The 5,391-nt window shown below is 37.4% G+C and overlaps 2 long non-coding RNA genes across 2 annotated transcripts; both read right to left on the reverse strand.

Annotated features, from left to right (window-relative positions):
• Positions 1-3,469: 3,469 nt before the first annotated feature.
• Positions 3,470-4,198, reverse strand: LOC136977703 (uncharacterized). The gene is made up of 3 exons (XR_010881128.1): positions 4,074-4,198; positions 3,643-3,971; positions 3,470-3,558 (listed from the first exon to the last, which is right to left on the reverse strand). It is a non-coding gene; the product is annotated as an uncharacterized lncRNA (long non-coding RNA).
• Positions 4,199-4,216: 18 nt separating this feature from the next.
• On the reverse strand, positions 4,217-4,694 carry LOC136977704 (uncharacterized). Its single transcript, XR_010881129.1, has 3 exons — positions 4,500-4,694; positions 4,317-4,433; positions 4,217-4,234 (listed from the first exon to the last, which is right to left on the reverse strand). It is a non-coding gene; the product is annotated as an uncharacterized lncRNA (long non-coding RNA).
• Between the last annotated feature and the right edge of the window lie 697 nt (positions 4,695-5,391).

Genomic DNA, 5,391 nt, shown 5'->3' on the forward strand with positions numbered 1-5,391 from the left:
AGATGCATGGAAAAGCACGGAACACGATGGAACGGCAATATGGTTTGTAGAAACGACGTTTTCCGTTTATCAGTAGGTTTACGTTGCAACCTTCAAAATGCTATGGCTGTCAAAAATATGGCTGTCAGTTGCCACTGCAGTGCTTCATAACATTGCAATTTCACATGGAAATATGACAGTTCCAACAGAATCTGATGATATTTCCATGAATGAAGATGTTCCAGTGCCTGTTGTCAGAAGTCAGAATGCAGCTGGATTTGCAAAGAGAAATGCATTAATAGCAGATTTCTTTAGCATTTAACTTCTGAAATGTTTAAGATTATGCAAACATTTCAGACATTATTATTAAAAGGCCCTTTTCAGGGCCAAAAATTTTGCTTAAGAGTTAGCCAAATCAATATAAGTAAAAAATATCAAAACTTTCAATATTGTTTGTTTTCTATTACATCAAATTTTGATTATCCAAATAAATTTTTTTTTTTTTGAAATAAAAAAGATATCTTTGTTACTCAAGAAACTCTTCTATGTTGAAGGATTAGTGATAATAAATATATTAAATATAAATATGCATAAAGATGCTGCAATTTGAAGAAAATTTTATTTTTTAAATTTTATAAACAATTAATAATGAAAACAAGTTACTTTTTGAAACAAATAATTCTCCATAAAAGTTAAGTAATAAAGTATTCCTAAATAAGTTTTACTGTTATTACTGTGTTGTTATTGTAAAAAGAAACTATATAGGTCACAAATACTTCATAGAAAATTTTATATTAAAAAATAAAAACAGTTTAACACTTTTTACACTATATATATATTGCAGAAAAGTACATTATAAATTTGTTAATTGAAGACATAAATTAGATGGGTTATTCTCTAAAATTTGTAATATTTTTTCTTGAACTTTCAGCTGAACTTTCATCAATTGCATTTTCATGTTGTTTTCTTCTGTCAAAAATTTTATTTTTAAACTGTGCTCTTCTTCAAGAGTTTCTTTTTTTCTTTTTGCATGCTCGTAGATTGTTTCAGCTGCTTCAGGTTGTTTCTTTTTAGTGGAACTCTGATTGAAAGGTAATTATTTCATTATAAGCTAAAACAGTATTTTTATGGAATATAATTATTTTTAAGATTTACCTGCTGATTATCAATATTTTGAATATAAAAATCTGCAGCAGGTTCAATAACTTCCATAGCCATTACATTTGTAATTTTTGTTAAATGTGGTGTAATTGAAACCTGCAAGATAAAAAATTATTTGAAAATTAAACATGTGAACTTGGCATTAAAATTATATTACTAACTACTAATATTAATACTAGTTCTTTTAAAACTTGCAAGACATTTGTAACTGAAAATAATCTAGACTTTTTTGATTTATGAATGAAATGTTAAATGAAACAACGTGTAACTTATAACAATATTTCAACGTATTAAGATGTACACAATTTGAATAGTACATACAGTATAAACTTTCATACAACTCATATTATTAAATATATGAATTATATGAAAGTTTATATAATAATATATAATTATATATATAATAATATTATTATATATAATATTAGGTAACATTCTAGGAGGGGGGAAGGGGGGGTTAACCCCCCAAACGATAGACCCCCCCCTGTGCGATCAAAAAATGTCTAATGAACCACACCCCTACGGGCGACCCCTCACGAGATATAGCCCCCCCAAAATCGGGCCGCGCCATCGAATCGGGAGGACTATACCTACGTCATCCCGGTCACGTGACACCTACGTAATATACCAAAATTTTGTTTTTCCCTTTGTTTTCGCACAGGGGGGTCTATAATTTGGGGGGTCCCCCCTCCTTACCAATTATTCTTCGAAACGAAAGCGAGGTAAACGAGCGAGAGCGACCACCTTTAATACCGCTTTTAATACAGCTTTAGGCTTAATCGACTCGATCCGAGTAAAGGAAAAAGAAAGGGCAATTCGAGCAGTTTAAAAGAAAGGACAATTTAATAGAATTAAACGATTTCTAAGTCTTCGATTATTAATATTAATTATAGTATATAATAAAATAAATTAAAATATCGATACTATTTTTAGTTTCTGTTATAAAGATTACTTAAAGCAATAATTTATTCGTTGGTTTCGAATTCCAACCATTTTTATGGCTATATTAATATTTCAATAACGTAGATAATTATTAATAAATAACTTTAACGAAAATAATACGCATTTTTATTTACCCGCAAAATCGGGTCGCGCGAGATTGCGGCGCGCGTCGCTCTGCTAAGAGTATCGCGCGTGAGGTCGCGGCTCGCGTCGCTTTGCTAGGATATCGCGCGCGACTGCCACTGTAACCGCTTGTAAACTTACTAACCATTTCCTTATATTAAAAAACATTATCGACGTAACGAGAAAAGATGGTATTATTTAGACTTTTCGTAAGAATTTATAAACGAAATAAGATCATATTAAAACGATTTCTAACACCCGTTACGATTGGTCCTTACGAGTCGGCCACCGACATATAATCGTACTCAGTGTGAAATAGGATTACCCAAATGGGTAAAGGCTATCTGAACCGATTATCAACCCAATACACGTGAGTTAGATCACGTCAATTGACTGGCGCGCTGCTAAGCGAAAAGAACTATACATTCTAACTGCCGATGTAAAAGGCGAAGAAAACAGATTCTACACTAACCTTCAAAAGTGACTCCTCTTGCGTCTCCCGCGATGTCTTTTCGGTCGGTACCTTGCCACGCGTAGCCTCTTCGTGATGTTATGGGGAGGATAGGGTGATGCCGCTGGTCCCTGGGGGTCGATGACGGAGCTTGTGGTGCCAGATGTTATCCGAAAAATCATAATCAAGGTTTCAAATCAGGCTTAAAGCTTAGTTCACACTGAGCGAATATCGAAAGCCAATGCGAAAAGTGCCCGATTTTTAATTGCTTAGCGAAATTTACCAAGCTAAGAGCGATTGCGAATTTTAAGCAGCCGATCATTTGCAAGCCAGCAAAAACGTCATCTAGAAAACCAAAATGGCCGTTTCCGATATTCTATCGTTAACCACGTTTGTTTATTTACTGATAAAGAAAGATACGCCGAAAACAAAACGATGCTGGGTGAGAGCAATATTAAAAATCCGTAATTACAACATTTACTCTATTGCGTAAGAAAGTTTCTGTAGCCATCTTGAAAACAAGAACCACGTGACAACTAGCGGTAATACGATTGGTGGCGAAATTTTTTTGCTAGCGAAAAAGCTGAACTGTTCCGAACTTCCAAGCGATTCACGAAATGGTAAAATTCGCCGGAAACGACGTCATGTCTGACGTGTTATTCGCTCTGCTTTTCGCATTCGCCAGCGAATCACGCCCAGTGTGAACTAAGCTTAACTGCCGATGTAAAAAGCGAAGAGAACAGACACTCACCTTCAAAGCGCCTCCCCTGCCTCTCCCGCTAGAGGAGGCGCTGTCCTCTTGCTATATGGCGACATCTCCGTTACGATGCAGTGAGGCCGCTGGTCCCCGCCTCCGCCAGGTCCTTTGGGTCGACGACAAAAGTGTTGGTCGCATCCGATGTCTGAAAAATCACATAATCCACGTTTCACATCCGCAAAGAATTATCCTTTGGTCATGCGCACTATACACACGCTGCACTACTCACTGGGGGGTCGTCATCTTCCTCTTCGTCAGTAATATCAAAGTAGGGCTCGTCTGGCGGCTGATCTTCGTCCACGGGCACACCGATCGTCTTCAGTTTGAGACCTCTCACGACCGGGGCCCGGGTAGACGGCTACAATATGCTCGAGGAACTGCCGGAATCTTGCCGATGGTGTTGGCAACTGGTTCAGGAACCGCGTCCTGTATATGTATGTGCATGTATAGCTCTGCAAGTTCCTGTCCGTGCGGAGCGACTTGATCGACTTCTTCAGCCAGCGATGTTGACATTTGATGTTTTGAGTGTGAACTTCGGGATCATCGACGTCGACGAATCTGCATAAATAAAAAAAGAAATATGTCACTTTTTGATACCCTATTCAATAACGCTCGTTCATTTCTTTCACTTAACACATAGCACAGTTTCATCCTATTTACCTCCCGGGGCCCTGCTGGCTGTGATTAATTGTTTTGTGTTCTGAGAAGCCCATCGTCGTACAACCGCGATACTGTGGGGCGCTGTCGAAAAGAATGATGGAGTCCTGAGCGATGTATCTTAACATGTGCTCCTAAATAACTCTCCTGCTTTTGTTGTCCACCTGAAAGAATACGAGAAAATATAACACAAAACGTTTACTAAAAGTAAATAATAACAGGAAATAATGTTTCGTTACTACTTACATGCCAGTACATCACCTCTTTTGTTTCCCGACAATAGGCACCTAATATAGTTATTTGGGTGCCTTTGGTTACGCGCCCGCGATTGTATTTCTGTCTCCTGGTAAAGGTTTCGTCGATCTAAAAAAAAACATGTATATAGACATAGACATATCAGCGAAGTCAGAAACATGGTTCGATCGTCACCTCCACGTGTAGGCCTTTACCGCCAAGCTTGATGTCTTGTTTCTGAGACACGAAAACCTCCGCAACTTCACGGCAGAAATTAAACCAATCTACCGCTGTTTGTATGGCCACGCCGCATTCTCTCGCGGCGAGGGTGACCGGCTGCTGTATGATCCATGCATATATCAGCATTAGGACCTGTTAAATAAAAAAAATTCTCATTTACTCCATGCAATTACAACTAAAAATTTGCACGTGTTAAACTACTATAAAATACTACGGCATTTGATTGCTATTAATCCTGAGTAACACTTTGAGTAAATATTACAAATTTAATATAGAGTTTTTATACAATCAACCCTGTTTTTATGCGGTGGATAGGGACCGCATTAAAAAAACGCATAAAAATCGAACAAAAAACCGCATAAAAACAGGTTTGACTGTACTTTTAACGTAATTATTAACTAAATTTTATTAAAATTTATTGAAAGACACTCCCTGACATTCCCTTGTGAGTTGTCCAATCTGTTGACCTTGTTTACCCCTCGGGCCATTGATTTTCTTTTGTCTCAGGTATGAGTCACCAGGGACTCATTCTAAGACGAAAGAAGTTCTGATGCCAACATTCCAGAAAGAGGAGAGACACAGAACAAAGGAAAGAAAAATGTGGTTACAGAAAATATAACGCCAATGACACGATATCATACCTGTTGAGCAGAAAGTTTAGAATTCTCAAAAAACGTATTTTGAGTACAAGACAGCCCGCCCGTACACTTCGATCGCCAGACGAAGCCGCCAGTTCGTCTCCTATGTTTTTCCTTTAGTTTTAATTTCAAACAGCGGTAATTAAATCCGAACTTCTCTGACTGATCTAATCTCTTCTCCATCGCACCTGAAAAATACGACAAATTGA

This window comes from Centruroides vittatus, unplaced genomic scaffold, assembly GCF_030686945.1.
Source record: "Centruroides vittatus isolate TY-2023 unplaced genomic scaffold, ASM3068694v2 contig_471, whole genome shotgun sequence".
NCBI classification, from domain to species: domain Eukaryota; kingdom Metazoa; phylum Arthropoda; class Arachnida; order Scorpiones; family Buthidae; genus Centruroides; species Centruroides vittatus.